The following is a 19,918-nucleotide window of genomic DNA, read 5'->3' on the forward strand; positions in this document are numbered from 1 at the left end:
ATGTAGAAAGTAAAAAGATCAAAGCTTGAGAGTTAGAAACCAACCAAAGGAACCCTTTTGTAGTCTTGCATACATTACTGTCCCACACTTTACCAACAGGTAACTCTGTTAGTAATTTAAAATTAACTACTGGCATATAAGACTCTGTGGCGCAATGGATAGCGCGTTGGACTTCTAGGGAACTGATGTGATTCAAAGGTTGTGTGTTCGAGTCCCACCAGAGTCGTATTTTGAAGTTTGTGTGACATTTATACTTTGTCTCAGTTGTTGTTGGAAATATGAAAAAGGAAAAAAAAAGTATTAATGTTTTGAGAAAATTAGAAGTCGTATTTAGGTTTGAACTTGTCAAAAAATGTAGAAAGAGCAGATACTGAAGACTCATTGACCCAAAGGATAGCAGATAGGGCACAATTCATTATTGCATATTTTTGGTCTAGTGTTTGGTGTTCTATGTCCTGTTTTCAGTAGTCCCAAGTTCTTTTTTTAATTTGAACCTTTTTAAAAGTTGATTTTTTATGTGTTTATAAGATATTTCTTTACGATTTCTACTGTCTGGATTTGGGGTTTCTAGATATTTTTGGCTTATTTTTCAACTATAACTTAACAAAATGCAAATTTGGCACAATCATACTCCAGTCCATCCATAGATTGATGATATGTTTTTTTGTTATGAATTTTAGGTCATTATGCAAAACGTGGACATTCTTTGGCTAAAAAGTGGCAAAACAAGTTTAAAGATGAGAACAGAGTGATATCAGCTGCCTTGTCCTCAGAAACACTTTCTGCTTCGCTAACGAGATCACTGAATTCATGTAAGTAGGTAATTTTTGGAGAGCTGAAATTCAGCGGAAATTAGTTTTTTGTGATTAAGTTTATTTTTATGGTAAGAAATTAGTTTACAATTTTGGACAAATCATCTGATCTCTTTTCATAATAATCTAGAGTTAACACAAATTACCACTATAAAATCTGAAGCAGTAAACTTTGTGAAAGCCAAATTTTGTATCAGTCTGAAAACTTTTGGCCATTAATGTACAGTCCTAGATATTTTTAGAAAAACTGTAAAAGGAAAAAATGAGGAAAGGAAAAACTTCTAAAGAAAAGCATAGCTGACTGCTAAAGTCAGGATATCTACAGGAGCACTCCAGAAAATTTACCAGCATTAATTTGGACTAAAACAAATGTTCTCTGATAGTCTTATCATATGGCTAAAATTATTTCCTTTGTTTTGACTAATATCCTTCCCAAACCAGTGTCCCATTAGCGTGCAACGAAACTGATGTTCCAAGCCATTTTTCTCGGATTAAGTTTCTGAGGCTCAGTGGCTACTGCATTGAAGATGTAGAAAGTAAAAAAGATCAAAGCTTGAGAGTTAGAAACCAACCAAAGGAACCCCTTTTGTAGTCTTGCATACATTACTGTCCCACACTTTACCAACAGGGAACTCTGTTAGTAATTTAAAATTAACTCCTGGCATATAAGACTAAAAAAGTGCATGTAATGAGTTTTATTATTAAATAGATCTTTCTCTTTTACATTATATGCTTTTTCTTTCTGATCAGTTTTAACTTTACAAATAGGAAAACAAAAGTAAAATTGCAAAGAGAAAAGAAATCTTTCTGTTACCAGTCATCAGGAAAATGTTGAGTGTCTAGATTTGACAAAACACCTACTTCACGTAAAAGACTTGGGCTCTGTGGCGCAATGGATAGCGCATTGGACTTCTAGGGAACTGATGTGATTCAAAGGTTGTGGGTTCGAGTCCCACCAGAGTCGTATTTTGAAGTTTGTGTGACATTTATACTTTGTCTCAGTTGTTGTTGGAAATATGAAAAAGGAAAAGTTAAGGTATCAGATCTGGGCTTCATATTAATGTTTAGAGAAAATTAGAAGTCGTATTTAGGTTTGAACTTGTCAAAGAACGTAGAAAGAGCAGATACTGAAGGCTCATTGACCCAAAGGATAGCAGATAGGGCACAATTCATTATTGCATATTTTTGGTCTAGTGTTTGGTGTTCTATGTCCTGTTTTCAGTAGTCCCAAGTTCTTTTTTTAATTTGAACCTTTTTAAAAGTTGATTTTTTATGTGTTTATAAGATATTTCTTTACGATTTCTACTGTCTGAATTTGGGGTTTCTAGATATTTTTGGCTTATTTTTCAACTATAACTTAACAAAATGCAAATTTGGCACAATCATACTCCAGTCCATCCATAGATTGATGATATGTTTTTTTGTTATGAATTTTAGGTCATTATGCAAAACGTGGACATTCTTTGGCTAAAAAGTGGCAAAACAAGTTTAAAGATGAGAACAGAGTGATATCAGCTGCCTTGTCCTCATAAACACTTTCTGCTTCGCTAACGAGATCACTGAATTCATGTAAGTAGGTAATTTTTGGAGAGCTGAAATTCAGCGGAAATTAGTTTTTTGTGATTAAGTTTATTTTTATGGTAAGAAATTAGTTTACAATTTTGGACAAATCATCTGATCTCTTTTCATAATAATCTAGAGTTAACACAAATTACCACTATAAAATCTGAAGCAGTAAACTTTGTGAAAGCCAAATTTTGTATCAGTCTGAAAACTTTTGGCCATTAATGTACAGTCCTAGATATTTTTAGAAAAACTGTAAAAGGAAAAAATGAGGAAAGGAAAAACTTCTAAAGAAAAGCATAGCTGACTGCTAAAGTCAGGATATCTACAGGAGCACTCCAGAAAATTTACCAGCATTAATTTGGACTAAAACAAATGTTCTCTGATAGTCTTATCATATGGCTAAAATTATTTCCTTTGTTTTGACTAATATCCTTCCCAAACCAGTGTCCCATTAGCGTGCAACGAAACTGATGTTCCAAGCCATTTTTCTCGGATTAAGTTTCTGAGGCTCAGTGGCTACTGCATTGAAGATGTAGAAAGTAAAAAAGATCAAAGCTTGAGAGTTAGAAACCAACCAAAGGAACCCCTTTTGTAGTCTTGCATACATTACTGTCCCACACTTTACCAACAGGGAACTCTGTTAGTAATTTAAAATTAACTCCTGGCATATAAGACTAAAAAAGTGCATGTAATGAGTTTTATTATGAAATAGATCTTTCTCTTTTACATTATATGCTTTTTCTTTCTGATCAGTTTTAACTTTACAAATAGGAAAACAACAGTAAAATTGCAAAGAGAAAAGAAATCTTTCTGTTACCAGTCATCAGGAAAATGTTGAGTGTCTAGATTTGACAAAACACCTACTTCAAGTAAAAGACTTGGGCTCTGTGGCGCAATGGATAGCGCATTGGACTTCTAGGGAACTGATGTGATTCAAAGGTTGTGGGTTCGAGTCCCACCAGAGTCGTATTTTGAAGTTTGTGTGACATTTATACTTTGTCTCAGTTGTTGTTGGAAATATGAAAAAGGAAAAGTTAAGGTATCAGATCTGGGCTTCATATTAATGTTTAGAGAAAATTAGAAGTCGTATTTAGGTTTGAACTTGTCAAAGAACGTAGAAAGAGCAGATACTGAAGGCTCATTGACCCAAAGGATAGCAGATAGGGCACAATTCATTATTGCATATTTTTGGTCTAGTGTTTGGTGTTCTATGTCCTGTTTTCAGTAGTCCCAAGTTCTTTTTTTAATTTGAACCTTTTTAAAAGTTGATTTTTTATGTGTTTATAAGATATTTCTTTACGATTTCTACTGTCTGAATTTGGGGTTTCTAGATATTTTTGGCTTATTTTTCAACTATAACTTAACAAAATGCAAATTTGGCACAATCATACTCCAGTCCATCCATAGATTGATGATATGTTTTTTTGTTATGAATTTTAGGTCATTATGCAAAACGTGGACATTCTTTGGCTAAAAAGTGGCAAAACAAGTTTAAAGATGAGAACAGAGTGATATCAGCTGCCTTGTCCTCATAAACACTTTCTGCTTCGCTAACGAGATCACTGAATTCATGTAAGTAGGTAATTTTTGGAGAGCTGAAATTCAGCGGAAATTAGTTTTTTGTGATTAAGTTTATTTTTATGGTAAGAAATTAGTTTATAATTTTGGACAAATCATCTGATCTCTTTTCATAATAATCTAGAGTTAACACAAATTACCACTATAAAATCTGAAGCAGTAAACTTTGTGAAAGCCAAATTTTGTATCAGTCTGAAAACTTTTGGCCATTAATGTACAGTCCTAGATATTTTTAGAAAAACTGTAAAAGGAAAAAATGAGGAAAGGAAAAACTTCTAAAGAAAAGCATAGCTGACTGCTAAAGTCAGGATATCTGCAGGAGCACTCCAGAAAATTTACCAGCATTAATTTGGACTAAAACAAATGTTCTCTGATAGTCTTATCATATAGCTAAAATTATTTCCTTTGTTTTGACTAATATCCTTCCCAAACCAGTGTCCCATTAGCGTGCAACGAAACTGATGTTCCAAGCCATTTTTCTCGGATTAAGTTTCTGAGGCTCAGTGGCTACTGCATTGAAGATGTAGAAAGTAAAAAAGATCAAAGCTTGAGAGTTAGAAACCAACCAAAGGAACCCCTTTTGTAGTCTTGCATACATTACTGTCCCACACTTTACCAACAGGGAACTCTGTTAATAATTTAAAATTAACTCCTGGCATATAAGACTAAAAAAGTGCATGTAATGAGTTTTATTATGAAATAGATCTTTCTCTTTTACATTATATGCTTTTTCTTTCTGATCAGTTTTAACTTTACAAATAGGAAAACAAAAGTAAAATTGCAAAAAGAAAAGAAATCTTTCTGTTACCAGTCATCAGGAAAATGTTGAGTGTCTAGATTTGACAAAACACCTACTTTAAGTAGACTTGTGGCTCTGTGGCGCAATGGATAGCGCATTGGACTTCTAGGGAACTGATGTGATTCAAAGGTTGTGGGTTCGAGTCCCACCAGAGTCGTATTTTGAAGTTTGTGTGACATTTATACTTTGTCTCAGTTGTTGTTGGAAATATGAAAAAGGAAAAAAAAAGTATTAATGTTTAGAGAAAATTAGAAGTCGTATTTAGGTTTGAACTTGTCAAAGAATGTAGAAAGAGCAGATACTGAAGGCTCATTGACCCAAAGGATAGCAGATAGGGCACAATTCATTATTGCATATTTTTGGTCTAGTGTTTGGTGTTCTATGTCCTGTTTTCAGTAGTCCCAAGTTCTTTTTTTAATTTGAACCTTTTTAAAAGTTGATTTTTTATGTGTTTATAAGATATTTCTTTACGATCTCTACTGTCTGGATTTGGGGTTTCTAGATATTTTTGGCTTATTTTTCAACTATAACTTAACAAAATGCAAATTTGGCACAAGCATACTCCAGTCCATCCATAGATTGATGATATGTTTTTTTGTTATGAATTTTAGGTCATTATGCAAAACGTGGACATTCTTTGGCTAAAAAGTGGCAAAACAAGTTTAAAGATGAGAACAGAGTGATATCAGCTGCCTTGTCCTCATAAACACTTTCTGCTTCGCTAACGAGATCACTGAATTCATGTAAGTAGGTAATTTTTGGAGAGCTGAAATTCAGCGGAAATTAGTTTTTTGTGATTAAGTTTATTTTTATGGTAAGAAATTAGTTTACAATTTTGGACAAATCATCTGATCTCTATTCATAATAACCTAGAGTTAACACAAATTACCACTATAAAATCTGAAGCAGTAAACTTTGTGAAAGCCAAATTTTGTATCAGTCTGAAAACTTTTGGCCATTAATGTACAGTCCTAGATATTTTTAGAAAAACTGTAAAAGGAAAAAATGAGGAAAGGAAAAACTTCTAAAGAAAAGCATAGCTGACTGCTAAAGTCAGGATATCTACAGGAGCACTCCAGAAAATTTACCAGCATTAATTTGGACTAAAACAAATGTTCTCTGATAGTCTTATCATATGGTTAAAATTATTTCTTTTGTTTTGACTAATATCCTTCCCAAACCAGTGTCCCATTAGCGTGCAACGAAACTGATGTTCCAAGCCATTTTTCTCGGATTAAGTTTCTGAGGCTCAGTGGCTACTGCATTGAAGATGTAGAAAGTAAAAAAGATCAAAGCTTGAGAGTTAGAAACCAACCAAAGGAACCCCTTTTGTAGTCTTGCATACATTACTGTCCCACACTTTACCAACAGGGAACTCTGTTAGTAATTTAAAATTAACTCCTGGCATATAAGACTAAAAAAGTGCATGTAATGAGTTTTATTATTAAATAGATCTTTCTCTTTTACATTATATGCTTTTTCTTTCTGATCAGTTTTAACTTTACAAATAGGAAAACAAAAGTAAAATTGCAAAAAGAAAAGAAATCTTTCTGTTACCAGTCATCAGGAAAATGTTGAGTGTCTAGATTTGACAAAACACCTACTTCAAATAAAAGACTTGTGGCTCTGTGGCGCAATGGATAGCGCATTGGACTTCTAGGGAACTGATGTGATTCAAAGGTTGTGGGTTCGAGTCCCACCAGAGTCGTATTTTGAAGTTTGTGTGACATTTATACTTTGTCTCAGTTGTTGTTGGAAATATGAAAAAGGAAAAGTTAAGGTATCAGATCTGGGCTTCATATTAATGTTTAGAGAAAATTAGAAGTCGTATTTAGGTTTGAACTTGTCAAAGAACGTAGAAAGAGCAGATACTGAAGGCTCATCGACCCAAAGGATAGCAGATAGGGCACAATTCATTATTGCATATTTTTGGTCTAGTGTTTGGTGTTCTATGTCCTGTTTTCAGTAGTCCCAAGTTCTTTTTTTAATTTGAACCTTTTTAAAAGTTGATTTTGTATGTGTTTATAAGATATTTCTTTACGATCTCTATTGTCTGGATTTGGGGTTTCTAGATATTTTTGGCTTATTTTTCAACTATAACTTAACAAAATGCAAATTTGGCACAAGCATACTCCAGTCCATCCATAGATTGATGATATGTTTTTTTGTTATGAATTTTAGGTCATTATGCAAAACGTGGACATTCTTTGGCTAAAAAGTGGCAAAACAAGTTTAAAGATGAGAACAGAGTGATATCAGCTGCCTTGTCCTCATAAACACTTTCTGCTTCGCTAACGAGATCACTGAATTCATGTAAGTAGGTAATTTTTGGAGAGCTGAAATTCAGCGGAAATTAGTTTTTTGTGATTAAGTTTATTTTTATGGTAAGAAATTAGTTTATAATTTTGGACAAATTATCTGATCTCTTTTCATAATAATCTAGAGTTAACACAAATTACCACTATAAAATCTGAAGCAGTAAACTTTGTGAAAGCCAAATTTTGTATCAGTCTGAAAACTTTTGGCCATTAATGTACAGTCCTAGATATTTTTAGAAAATCTGTAAAAGGAAAAAATGAGGAAAGGAAAAACTTCTAAAGAAAAGCATAGCTGACTGCTAAAGTCAGGATATCTACAGGAGCACTCCAGAAAATTTACCAGCATTAATTTGGACTAAAACAAATGTTCTCTGATAGTCTTATCATATAGCTAAAATTATTTCCTTTGTTTTGACTAATATCCTTCCCAAACCAGTGTCCCATTAGCGTGCAACGAAACTGATGTTCCAAGCCATTTTTCTCGGATTAAGTTTCTGAGGCTCAGTGGCTACTGCATTGAAGATGTAGAAAGTAAAAAAGATCAAAGCTTGAGAGTTAGAAACCAACCAAAGGAACCCCTTTTGTAGTCTTGCATACATTACTGTCCCACACTTTACCAACAGGGAACTCTGTTAATAATTTAAAATTAACTCCTGGCATATAAGACTAAAAAAGTGCATGTAATGAGTTTTATTATGAAATAGATCTTTCTCTTTTACATTATATGCTTTTTCTTTCTGATCAGTTTTAACTTTACAAATAGGAAAACAAAAGTAAAATTGCAAAGAGAAAAGAAATCTTTCTGTTACCAGTCATCAGGAAAATGTTGAGTGTCTAGATTTGACAAAACACCTACTTCAAGTAAAAAACTTGTGGCTCTGTGGCGCAATGGATAGCGCATTGGACTTCTAGGGAACTGATGTGATTCAAAGGTTGTGGGTTCGAGTCCCACCAGAGTTGTATTTTGAAGTTTGTGTGACATTTATACTTTGTCTCAGTTGTTGTTGGAAATATGAAAAAGGAAAAAAAAAGTATTAATGTTTAGAGAAAATTAGAAGTCGTATTTAGGTTTGAACTTGTCAAAGAACGTAGAAAGAGCAGATACTGAAGGCTCATCGACCCAAAGGATAGCAGATAGGGCACAATTCATTATTGCATATTTTTGGTCTAGTGTTTGGTGTTCTATGTCCTGTTTTCAGTAGTCCCAAGTTCTTTTTTTAATTTGAACCTTTTTAAAAGTTGATTTTGTATGTGTTTATAAGATATTTCTTTACGATCTCTACTGTCTGGATTTGGGGTTTCTAGATATTTTTGGCTTATTTTTCAACTATAACTTAACAAAATGCAAATTTGGCACAAGCATACTCCAGTCCATCCATAGATTGATGATATGTTTTTTTGTTATGAATTTTAGGTCATTATGCAAAACGTGGACATTCTTTGGCTAAAAAGTGGCAAAACAAGTTTAAAGATGAGAACAGAGTGATATCAGCTGCCTTGTCCTCATAAACACTTTCTGCTTCGCTAACGAGATCACTGAATTCATGTAAGTAGGTAATTTTTGGAGAGCTGAAATTCAGCGGAAATTAGTTTTTTGTGATTAAGTATATTTTTATGGTAAGAAATTAGTTTATAATTTTGGACAAATCATCTGATCTCTTTTCATAATAATCTAGAGTTAACACAAATTACCACTATAAAATCTGAAGCAGTAAACTTTGTGAAAGCCAAATTTTGTATCAGTCTGAAAATTTTTGGCCATTAATGTACAGTCCTAGATATTTTTAGAAAAACTGTAAAAGGAAAAAATGAGGAAAGGAAAAACTTCTAAAGAAAAGCATAGCTGACTGCTAAAGTCAGGATATCTACAGGAGCACTCCAGAAAATTTACCAGCATTAATTTGGACTAAAACAAATGTTCTCTGATAGTCTTATCATATAGCTAAAATTATTTCCTTTGTTTTGACTAATATCCTTCCCAAACCAGTGTCCCATTAGCGTGCAACGAAACTGATGTTCCAAGCCATTTTTCTCGGATTAAGTTTCTGAGGCTCAGTGGCTACTGCATTGAAGATGTAGAAAGTAAAAAAGATCAAAGCTTGAGAGTTAGAAACCAACCAAAGGAACCCCTTTTGTAGTCTTGCATACATTATTGTCCCACACTTTACCAACAGGGAACTCTGTTAATAATTTAAAATTAACTCCTGGCATATAAGACTAAAAAAGTGCATGTAATGAGTTTTATTATGAAATAGATCTTTCTCTTTTACATTATATGCTTTTTCTTTCTGATCAGTTTTAACTTTACAAATAGGAAAACAAGAGTAAAATTGCAAAAAGAAAAGAAATCTTTCTGTTACCAGTCATCAGGAAAATGTTGAGTGTCTAGATTTGACAAAACACCTACTTCAAGTAAAAGACTTGTGGCTCTGTGGCGCAATGGATAGCGCATTGGACTTCTAGGGAACTGATGTGATTCAAAGGTTGTGGGTTCGAGTCCCACCAGAGTCGTATTTTGAAGTTTGTGTGACATTTATACTTTGTCTCAGTTGTTGTTGGAAATATGAAAAAGGAAAAGTTAAGGTATCAGATCTGGGCTTCATATTAATGTTTAGAGAAAATTAGAAGTCGTATTTAGGTTTGAACTTGTCAAAGAACGTAGAAAGAGCAGATACTGAAGGCTCATCGACCCAAAGGATAGCAGATAGGGCACAATTCATTATTGCATATTTTTGGTCTAGTGTTTGGTGTTCTATGTCCTGTTTTCAGTAGTCCCAAGTTCTTTTTTTAATTTGAACCTTTTTAAAAGTTGATTTTGTATGTGTTTATAAGATATTTCTTTACGATCTCTACTGTCTGGATTTGGGGTTTCTAGATATTTTTGGCTTATTTTTCAACTATAACTTAACAAAATGCAAATTTGGCACAAGCATACTCCAGTCCATCCATAGATTGATGATATGTTTTTTTGTTATGAATTTTAGGTCATTATGCAAAACGTGGACATTCTTTGGCTAAAAAGTGGCAAAACAAGTTTAAAGATGAGAACAGAGTGATATCAGCTGCCTTGTCCTCATAAACACTTTCTGCTTCGCTAACGAGATCACTGAATTCATGTAAGTAGGTAATTTTTGGAGAGCTGAAATTCAGCGGAAATTAGTTTTTTGTGATTAAGTTTATTTTTATGGTAAGAAATTAGTTTATAATTTTGGACAAATCATCTGATCTCTTTTCATAATAATCTAGAGTTAACACAAATTACCACTATAAAATCTGAAGCAGTAAACTTTGTGAAAGCCAAATTTTGTATCAGTCTGAAAATTTTTGGCCATTAATGTACAGTCCTAGATATTTTTAGAAAAACTGTAAAAGGAAAAAATGAGGAAAGGAAAAACTTCTAAAGAAAAGCATAGCTGACTGCTAAAGTCAGGATATCTACAGGAGCACTCCAGAAAATTTACTAGCATTAATTTGGACTAAAACAAATGTTCTCTGATAGTCTTATCATATAGCTAAAATTATTTCCTTTGTTTTGACTAATATCCTTCCCAAACCAGTGTCCCATTAGCGTGCAACGAAACTGATGTTCCAAGCCATTTTTCTCGGATTAAGTTTCTGAGGCTCAGTGGCTACTGCATTGAAGATGTAGAAAGTAAAAAAGATCAAAGCTTGAGAGTTAGAAACCAACCAAAGGAACCCCTTTTGTAGTCTTGCATACATTATTGTCCCACACTTTACCAACAGGGAACTCTGTTAATAATTTAAAATTAACTCCTGGCATATAAGACTAAAAAAGTGCATGTAATGAGTTTTATTATGAAATAGATCTTTCTCTTTTACATTATATGCTTTTTCTTTCTGATCAGTTTTAACTTTACAAATAGGAAAACAAAAGTAAAATTGCAAAGAGAAAAGAAATCTTTCTGTTACCAGTCATCTGGAAAATGTTGAGTGTCTAGATTTGACAAAACACCTACTTCAAGTAAAAGACTTGGGCTCTGTGGCGCAATGGATAGCGCATTGGACTTCTAGGGAACTGATGTGATTCAAAGGTTGTGGGTTCGAGTCCCACCAGAGTCGTATTTTGAAGTTTGTGTGACATTTATACTTTGTCTCAGTTGTTGTTGGAAATATGAAAAAGGAAAAGTTAAGGTATCAGATCTGGGCTTCATATTAATGTTTAGAGAAAATTAGAAGTCGTATTTAGGTTTGAACTTGTCAAAGAACGTAGAAAGAGCAGATACTGAAGGCTCATCGACCCAAAGGATAGCAGATAGGGCACAATTCATTATTGCATATTTTTGGTCTAGTGTTTGGTGTTCTATGTCCTGTTTTCAGTAGTCCCAAGTTCTTTTTTTAATTTGAACCTTTTTAAAAGTTGATTTTGTATGTGTTTATAAGATATTTCTTTACGATCTCTACTGTCTGGATTTGGGGTTTCTAGATATTTTTGGCTTATTTTTCAACTATAACTTAACAAAATGCAAATTTGGCACAAGCATACTCCAGTCCATCCATAGATTGATGATATGTTTTTTTGTTATGAATTTTAGGTCATTATGCAAAACGTGGACATTCTTTGGCTAAAAAGTGGCAAAACAAGTTTAAAGATGAGAACAGAGTGATATCAGCTGCCTTGTCCTCATAAACACTTTCTGCTTCGCTAACGAGATCACTGAATTCATGTAAGTAGGTAATTTTTGGAGAGCTGAAATTCAGCGGAAATTAGTTTTTTGTGATTAAGTTTATTTTTATGGTAAGAAATTAGTTTATAATTTTGGACAAATCATCTGATCTCTTTTCATAATAATCTAGAGTTAACACAAATTACCACTATAAAATCTGAAGCAGTAAACTTTGTGAAAGCCAAATTTTGTATCAGTCTGAAAATTTTTGGCCATTAATGTACAGTCCTAGATATTTTTACAAAAACTGTAAAAGGAAAAAATGAGGAAAGGAAAAACTTCTAAAGAAAAGCATAGCTGACTGCTAAAGTCAGGATATCTACAGGAGCACTCCAGAAAATTTACTAGCATTAATTTGGACTAAAACAAATGTTCTCTGATAGTCTTATCATATAGCTAAAATTATTTCCTTTGTTTTGACTAATATCCTTCCCAAACCAGTGTCCCATTAGCGTGCAACGAAACTGATGTTCCAAGCCATTTTTCTCGGATTAAGTTTCTGAGGCTCAGTGGCTACTGCATTGAAGATGTAGAAAGTAAAAAAGATCAAAGCTTGAGAGTTAGAAACCAACCAAAGGAACCCCTTTTGTAGTCTTGCATACATTATTGTCCCACACTTTACCAACAGGGAACTCTGTTAATAATTTAAAATTAACTCCTGGCATATAAGACTAAAAAAGTGCATGTAATGAGTTTTATTATGAAATAGATCTTTCTCTTTTACATTATATGCTTTTTCTTTCTGATCAGTTTTAACTTTACAAATAGGAAAACAAAAGTAAAATTGCAAAGAGAAAAGAAATCTTTCTGTTACCAGTCATCTGGAAAATGTTGAGTGTCTAGATTTGACAAAACACCTACTTCAAGTAAAAGACTTGGGCTCTGTGGCGCAATGGATAGCGCATTGGACTTCTAGGGATCTGATGTGATTCAAAGGTTGTGGGTTCGAGTCCCACCAGAGTCGTATTTTGAAGTTTAATAATAATAATAATAATAATAATAATCTTTATTTTTATATAGCGCTAACATATTCCGCAGCGCTTTACAGTTTTTGCACACATTATCATCACTGTCCCCGATAGGGCTCACAATCTAGAATCCCTATCAGTATGTCTTTTGAATGTGGGAGGAAACCGGAGTGCCCGGAGGAAACCCACGCAAACACGGAGAGAACATACAAACTCTTTGCAGATGTTGTCCTGGGTGGGATTAGAACCCAGGACCCCAGCGCTGCAAGGCTGTGTGACATTTATACTTTGTCTCAGTTGTTGTTGGAAATATGAAAAAGGAAAAAAAAAGTATTAATGTTTAGAGAAAATTAGAAGTCGTATTTAGGTTTGAACTTGTCAAAGAATGTAGAAAGAGCAGATACTGAAGGCTCATTGACCCAAAGGATAGCAGATAGGGCACAATTCATTATTGCATATTTTTGGTCTAGTGTTTGGTGTTCTATGTCCTGTTTTCAGTAGTCCCAAGTTCTTTTTTTAATTTGAACCTTTTTAAAAGTTGATTTTTTATGTGTTTATAAGATATTTCTTTACGATTTCTACTGTCTGGATTTGGGGTTTCTAGATATTTTTGGCTTATTTTTCAACTATAACTTAACAAAATGCAAATTTGGCACAATCATACTCCAGTCCATCCATAGATTGATGATATGTTTTTTTGTTATGAATTTTAGGTCATTATGCAAAACGTGGACATTCTTTGGCTAAAAAGTGGCAAAACAAGTTTAAAGATGAGAACAGAGTGATATCAGCTGCCTTGTCCTCATAAACACTTTCTGCTTCGCTAACGAGATCACTGAATTCATGTAAGTAGGTAATTTTTGGAGATCTGAAATTCAGCGGAAATTAGTTTTTTGTGATTAAGTTTATTTTTATGGTAAGAAATTAGTTTACAATTTTGGACAAATCATCTGATCTCTTTTCATAATAATCTAGAGTTAACACAAATTACCACTATAAAATCTGAAGCAGTAAACTTTGTGAAAGCCAAATTTTGTATCAGTCTGAAAACTTTTGGCCATTAATGTACAGTCCTAGATATTTTTAGAAAATCTGTAAAAGGAAAAAATGAGGAAAGGAAAAACTTCTAAAGAAAAGCATAGCTGACTGCTAAAGTCAGGATATCTACAGGAGCACTCCAGAAAATTTACCAGCATTAATTTGGACTAAAACAAATGTTCTCTGATAGTCTTATCATATGGCTAAAATTATTTCCTTTGTTTTGACTAATATCCTTCCCAAACCAGTGTCCCATTAGCGTGCAACGAAACTGATGTTCCAAGCCATTTTTCTCGGATTACGTTTCTGAGGCTCAGTGGCTACTGCATTGAAGATGTAGAAAGTAAAAAAGATCAAAGCTTGAGAGTTAGAAACCAACCAAAGGAACCCCTTTTGTAGTCTTGCATACATTACTGTCCCACACTTTACCAACAGGGAACTCTGTTAGTAATTTAAAATTAACTCCTGGCATATAAGACTAAAAAAGTGCATGTAATGAGTTTTATTATTAAATAGATCTTTCTCTTTTACATTATATGCTTTTTCTTTCTGATCAGTTTTAACTTTACAAATAGGAAAACAAAAGTAAAATTGCAAAAAGAAAATAAATCTTTCTGTTACCAGTCATCAGGAAAATGTTGAGTGTCTAGATTTGACAAAACACCTACTTCAAGTAAAAGACTTGGGCTCTGTGGCGCAATGGATAGCGCATTGGACTTCTAGGGAACTGATGTGATTCAAAGGTTGTGGGTTCGAGTCCCACCAGAGTCGTATTTTGAAGTTTGTGTGACATTTATACTTTGTCTCAGTTGTTGTTGGAAATATGAAAAAGGAAAAAAAAAGTATTAATGTTTAGAGAAAATTAGAAGTCGTGTTTAGGTTTGAACTTGTCAAAGAATGTAGAAAGAGCAGATACTGAAGGCTCATTGACCCAAAGGATAGCAGATAGGGCACAATTCATTATTGCATATTTTTGGTCTAGTGTTTGGTGTTCTATGTCCTGTTTTCAGTAGTCCCAAGTTCTTTTTTTAATTTGAACCTTTTTAAAAGTTGATTTTTTATGTGTTTATAAGATATTTCTTTACGATCTCTACTGTCTGGATTTGGGGTTTCTAGATATTTTTGGCTTATTTTTCAACTATAACTTAACAAAATGCAAATTTGGCACAAGCATACTCCAGTCCATCCATAGATTGATGATATGTTTTTTTGTTATGAATTTTAGGTCATTATGCAAAACGTGGACATTCTTTGGCTAAAAAGTGGCAAAACAAGTTTAAAGATGAGAACAGAGTGATATCAGCTGCCTTGTCCTCATAAACACTTTCTGCTTCGCTAACGAGATCACTGAATTCATGTAAGTAGGTAATTTTTGGAGAGCTGAAATTCAGCAGAAATTAGTTTTTTGTGATTAAGTTTATTTTTATGGTAAGAAATTAGTTTATAATTTTGGACAAATCATCTGATCTCTTTTCATAATAATCTAGACTTAACACAAATTACCACTATAAAATCTGAAGCAGTAAACTTTGTGAAAGCCAAATTTTGTATCAGTCTGAAAACTTGTGGCCATTAATGTACAGTCCTAGATATTTTTAGAAAAACTGTAAAAGGAAAAAATGAGGAAAGGAAAAACTTCTAAAGAAAAGCATAGCTGACTGCTAAAGTCAGGATATCTACAGGAGCACTCCAGAAAATTTACCAGCATTAATTTGGACTAAAACAAATGTTCTCTGATAGTCTTATCATATGGCTAAAATTATTTCCTTTGTTTTGACTAATATCCTTCCCAAACCAGTGTCCCATTAGCGTGCAACGAAACTGATGTTCCAAGCCATTTTTCTCGGATTAAGTTTCTGAGGCTCAGTGGCTACTGCATTGAAGATGTAGAAAGTAAAAAAGATCAAAGCTTGAGAGTTAGAAACCAACCAAAGGAACCCCTTTTGTAGTCTTGCATACATTATTGTCCCACACTTTACCAACAGGGAACTCTGTTAGTAATTTAAAATTAACTCCTGGCATATAAGACTAAAAAAGTGCATGTAATGAGTTTTATTATGAAATAGATCTTTCTCTTTTACATTATATGCTTTTTCTTTCTGATCAGTTTTAACTTTACAAATAGGAAAACAAGAGTAAAATTGCAAAAAGAAAAGAAATCTTTCTGTTACCAGTCATCAGGAAAATGTTGAGTGTCTAGATTTGACAAAACACCTACTTCAAGTAAAAGACTTGTGGCTCTGTGGCGCAATGGATAGCGCATTGGACTTCTAGGGAACTGATGTGATTCAAAGGTTGTGGGTTCGAGTCCCACCAGAGTCGTATTTTGAAGTTTGTGTGACATTTATACTTTGTCTCAGTTGTTGTTGGAAATATGAAAAAGGAAAAGTTAAGGTATCAGATCTGGGCTTCATATTAATGTTTAGAGAAAATTAGAAGTCGTATTTAGGTTTGAACTTGTCAAAGAACGTAGAAAGAGCAGATACTGAAGGCTCATCGACCCAAAGGATAGCAGATAGGGCACAATTCATTATTGCATATTTTTGGTCTAGTGTTTGGTGTTCTATGTCCTGTTTTCAGTAGTCCCAAGTTCTTTTTTTAATTTGAACCTTTTTAAAAGTTGATTTTGTATGTGTTTATAAGATATTTCTTTACGATCTCTACTGTCTGGATTTGGGGTTTCTAGATATTTTTGGCTTATTTTTCAACTATAACTTAACAAAATGCAAATTTGGCACAAGCATACTCCAGTCCATCCATAGATTGATGATATGTTTTTTTGTTATGAATTTTAGGTCATTATGCAAAACGTGGACATTCTTTGGCTAAAAAGTGGCAAAACAAGTTTAAAGATGAGAACAGAGTGATATCAGCTGCCTTGTCCTCATAAACACTTTCTGCTTCGCTAACGAGATCACTGAATTCATGTAAGTAGGTAATTTTTGGAGAGCTGAAATTCAGCGGAAATTAGTTTTTTGTGATTAAGTATATTTTTATGGTAAGAAATTAGTTTATAATTTTGGACAAATCATCTGATCTCTTTTCATAATAATCTAGAGTTAACACAAATTACCACTATAAAATCTGAAGCAGTAAACTTTGTGAAAGCCAAATTTTGTATCAGTCTGAAAATTTTTGGCCATTAATGTACAGTCCTAGATATTTTTAGAAAAACTGTAAAAGGAAAAAATGAGGAAAGGAAAAACTTCTAAAGAAAAGCATAGCTGACTGCTAAAGTCAGGATATCTACAGGAGCACTCCAGAAAATTTACCAGCATTAATTTGGACTAAAACAAATGTTCTCTGATAGTCTTATCATATAGCTAAAATTATTTCCTTTGTTTTGACTAATATCCTTCCCAAACCAGTGTCCCATTAGCGTGCAACGAAACTGATGTTCCAAGCCATTTTTCTCGGATTAAGTTTCTGAGGCTCAGTGGCTACTGCATTGAAGATGTAGAAAGTAAAAAAGATCAAAGCTTGAGAGTTAGAAACCAACCAAAGGAACCCCTTTTGTAGTCTTGCATACATTATTGTCCCACACTTTACCAACAGGGAACTCTGTTAATAATTTAAAATTAACTCCTGGCATATAAGACTAAAAAAGTGCATGTAATGAGTTTTATTATGAAATAGATCTTTCTCTTTTACATTATATGCTTTTTCTTTCTGATCAGTTTTAACTTTACAAATAGGAAAACAAGAGTAAAATTGCAAAAAGAAAAGAAATCTTTCTGTTACCAGTCATCAGGAAAATGTTGAGTGTCTAGATTTGACAAAACACCTACTTCAAGTAAAAGACTTGTGGCTCTGTGGCGCAATGGATAGCGCATTGGACTTCTAGGGAACTGATGTGATTCAAAGGTTGTGGGTTCGAGTCCCACCAGAGTCGTATTTTGAAGTTTGTGTGACATTTATACTTTGTCTCAGTTGTTGTTGGAAATATGAAAAAGGAAAAGTTAAGGTATCAGATCTGGGCTTCATATTAATGTTTAGAGAAAATTAGAAGTCGTATTTAGGTTTGAACTTGTCAAAGAACGTAGAAAGAGCAGATACTGAAGGCTCATCGACCCAAAGGATAGCAGATAGGGCACAATTCATTATTGCATATTTTTGGTCTAGTGTTTGGTGTTCTATGTCCTGTTTTCAGTAGTCCCAAGTTCTTTTTTTAATTTGAACCTTTTTAAAAGTTGATTTTGTATGTGTTTATAAGATATTTCTTTACGATCTCTACTGTCTGGATTTGGGGTTTCTAGATATTTTTGGCTTATTTTTCAACTATAACTTAACAAAATGCAAATTTGGCACAAGCATACTCCAGTCCATCCATAGATTGATGATATGTTTTTTTGTTATGAATTTTAGGTCATTATGCAAAACGTGGACATTCTTTGGCTAAAAAGTGGCAAAACAAGTTTAAAGATGAGAACAGAGTGATATCAGCTGCCTTGTCCTCATAAACACTTTCTGCTTCGCTAACGAGATCACTGAATTCATGTAAGTAGGTAATTTTTGGAGAGCTGAAATTCAGCGGAAATTAGTTTTTTGTTATTAAGTTTATTTTTATGGTAAGAAATTAGTTTATAATTTTGGACAAATCATCTGATCTCTTTTCATAATAATCTAGAGTTAACACAAATTACCACTATAAAATCTGAAGCAGTAAACTTTGTGAAAGCCAAATTTTGTATCAGTCTGAAAATTTTTGGCCATTAATGTACAGTCCTAGATATTTTTAGAAAAACTGTAAAAGGAAAAAATGAGGAAAGGAAAAACTTCTAAAGAAAAGCATAGCTGACTGCTAAAGTCAGGATATCTACAGGAGCACTCCAGAAAATTTACTAGCATTAATTTGGACTAAAACAAATGTTCTCTGATAGTCTTATCATATAGCTAAAATTATTTCCTTTGTTTTGACTAATATCCTTCCCAAACCAGTGTCCCATTAGCGTGCAACGAAACTGATGTTCCAAGCCATTTTTCTCGGATTAAGTTTCTGAGGCTCAGTGGCTACTGCATTGAAGATGTAGAAAGTAAAAAAGATCAAAGCTTGAGAGTTAGAAACCAACCAAAGGAACCCCTTTTGTAGTCTTGCATACATTATTGTCCCACACTTTACCAACAGGGAACTCTGTTAATAATTTAAAATTAACTCCTGGCATATAAGACTAAAAAAGTGCATGTAATGAGTTTTATTATGAAATAGATCTTTCTCTTTTACATTATATGCTTTTTCTTTCTGATCAGTTTTAACTTTACAAATAGGAAAACAAAAGTAAAATTGCAAAGAGAAAAGAAATCTTTCTGTTACCAGTCATCTGGAAAATGTTGAGTGTCTAGATTTGACAAAACACCTACTTCAAGTAAAAGACTTGGGCTCTGTGGCGCAATGGATAGCGCATTGGACTTCTAGGGAACTGATGTGATTCAAAGGTTGTGGGTTCGAGTCCCACCAGAGTCGTATTTTGAAGTTTGTGTGACATTTATACTTTGTCTCAGTTGTTGTTGGAAATATGAAAAAGGAAAAAAAAAGTATTAATGTTTAGAGAAAATTAGAAGTCGTATTTAGGTTTGAACTTGTCAAAGAATGTAGAAAGAGCAGATACTGAAGGCTCATTGACCCAAAGGATAGCAGATAGGGCACAATTCATTATTGCATATTTTTGGTCTAGTGTTTGGTGTTCTATGTCCTGTTTTCAGTAGTCCCAAGTTCTTTTTTTAATTTGAACCTTTTTAAAAGTTGATTTTTTATGTGTTTATAAGATATTTCTTTACGATTTCTACTGTCTGGATTTGGGGTTTCTAGATATTTTTGGCTTATTTTTCAACTATAACTTAACAAAATGCAAATTTGGCACAATCATACTCCAGTCCATCCATAGATTGATGATATGTTTTTTTGTTATGAATTTTAGGTCATTATGCAAAACGTGGACATTCTTTGGCTAAAAAGTGGCAAAACAAGTTTAAAGATGAGAACAGAGTGATATCAGCTGCCTTGTCCTCATAAACACTTTCTGCTTCGCTAACGAGATCACTGAATTCATGTAAGTAGGTAATTTTTGGAGATCTGAAATTCAGCGGAAATTAGTTTTTTGTGATTAAGTTTATTTTTATGGTAAGAAATTAGTTTACAATTTTGGACAAATCATCT

General features: G+C 33.3%; 13 non-coding genes across 13 annotated transcripts; all 13 read left to right on the forward strand.

Moving 5' to 3' along the window:
- Positions 1 to 140: 140 nt before the first annotated feature.
- Positions 141 to 226, forward strand: TRNAR-UCU (transfer RNA arginine (anticodon UCU)). The gene is given in 2 exon segments: positions 141 to 177; positions 191 to 226. It is a non-coding gene; the product is annotated as a tRNA-Arg (tRNA).
- A 1,464-nt stretch (positions 227 to 1,690) lies between these two features.
- TRNAR-UCU (transfer RNA arginine (anticodon UCU)) lies at positions 1,691 to 1,776 on the forward strand. Its single transcript is given in 2 exon segments — positions 1,691 to 1,727; positions 1,741 to 1,776. It is a non-coding gene; the product is annotated as a tRNA-Arg (tRNA).
- A 1,483-nt stretch (positions 1,777 to 3,259) lies between these two features.
- Positions 3,260 to 3,345, forward strand: TRNAR-UCU (transfer RNA arginine (anticodon UCU)). Its single transcript is given in 2 exon segments — positions 3,260 to 3,296; positions 3,310 to 3,345. It is a non-coding gene; the product is annotated as a tRNA-Arg (tRNA).
- A 1,481-nt stretch (positions 3,346 to 4,826) lies between these two features.
- On the forward strand, positions 4,827 to 4,912 carry TRNAR-UCU (transfer RNA arginine (anticodon UCU)). The gene is given in 2 exon segments: positions 4,827 to 4,863; positions 4,877 to 4,912. It is a non-coding gene; the product is annotated as a tRNA-Arg (tRNA).
- A 1,465-nt stretch (positions 4,913 to 6,377) lies between these two features.
- On the forward strand, positions 6,378 to 6,463 carry TRNAR-UCU (transfer RNA arginine (anticodon UCU)). The gene is given in 2 exon segments: positions 6,378 to 6,414; positions 6,428 to 6,463. It is a non-coding gene; the product is annotated as a tRNA-Arg (tRNA).
- Positions 6,464 to 7,947: 1,484 nt separating this feature from the next.
- Positions 7,948 to 8,033, forward strand: TRNAR-UCU (transfer RNA arginine (anticodon UCU)). The gene is given in 2 exon segments: positions 7,948 to 7,984; positions 7,998 to 8,033. It is a non-coding gene; the product is annotated as a tRNA-Arg (tRNA).
- A 1,465-nt stretch (positions 8,034 to 9,498) lies between these two features.
- On the forward strand, positions 9,499 to 9,584 carry TRNAR-UCU (transfer RNA arginine (anticodon UCU)). Its single transcript is given in 2 exon segments — positions 9,499 to 9,535; positions 9,549 to 9,584. It is a non-coding gene; the product is annotated as a tRNA-Arg (tRNA).
- A 1,483-nt stretch (positions 9,585 to 11,067) lies between these two features.
- On the forward strand, positions 11,068 to 11,153 carry TRNAR-UCU (transfer RNA arginine (anticodon UCU)). Its single transcript is given in 2 exon segments — positions 11,068 to 11,104; positions 11,118 to 11,153. It is a non-coding gene; the product is annotated as a tRNA-Arg (tRNA).
- A 1,483-nt stretch (positions 11,154 to 12,636) lies between these two features.
- Positions 12,637 to 12,722, forward strand: TRNAR-UCU (transfer RNA arginine (anticodon UCU)). Its single transcript is given in 2 exon segments — positions 12,637 to 12,673; positions 12,687 to 12,722. It is a non-coding gene; the product is annotated as a tRNA-Arg (tRNA).
- A 1,727-nt stretch (positions 12,723 to 14,449) lies between these two features.
- On the forward strand, positions 14,450 to 14,535 carry TRNAR-UCU (transfer RNA arginine (anticodon UCU)). Its single transcript is given in 2 exon segments — positions 14,450 to 14,486; positions 14,500 to 14,535. It is a non-coding gene; the product is annotated as a tRNA-Arg (tRNA).
- Positions 14,536 to 16,000: 1,465 nt separating this feature from the next.
- Positions 16,001 to 16,086, forward strand: TRNAR-UCU (transfer RNA arginine (anticodon UCU)). Its single transcript is given in 2 exon segments — positions 16,001 to 16,037; positions 16,051 to 16,086. It is a non-coding gene; the product is annotated as a tRNA-Arg (tRNA).
- Positions 16,087 to 17,570: 1,484 nt separating this feature from the next.
- Positions 17,571 to 17,656, forward strand: TRNAR-UCU (transfer RNA arginine (anticodon UCU)). The gene is given in 2 exon segments: positions 17,571 to 17,607; positions 17,621 to 17,656. It is a non-coding gene; the product is annotated as a tRNA-Arg (tRNA).
- A 1,483-nt stretch (positions 17,657 to 19,139) lies between these two features.
- TRNAR-UCU (transfer RNA arginine (anticodon UCU)) lies at positions 19,140 to 19,225 on the forward strand. Its single transcript is given in 2 exon segments — positions 19,140 to 19,176; positions 19,190 to 19,225. It is a non-coding gene; the product is annotated as a tRNA-Arg (tRNA).
- Positions 19,226 to 19,918: the final 693 nt, after the last annotated feature.

The sequence above is a fragment of the Ranitomeya imitator genome, chromosome 1 (genome assembly GCF_032444005.1).
Source record: "Ranitomeya imitator isolate aRanImi1 chromosome 1, aRanImi1.pri, whole genome shotgun sequence".
Lineage (NCBI taxonomy): Eukaryota > Metazoa > Chordata > Amphibia > Anura > Dendrobatidae > Ranitomeya > Ranitomeya imitator.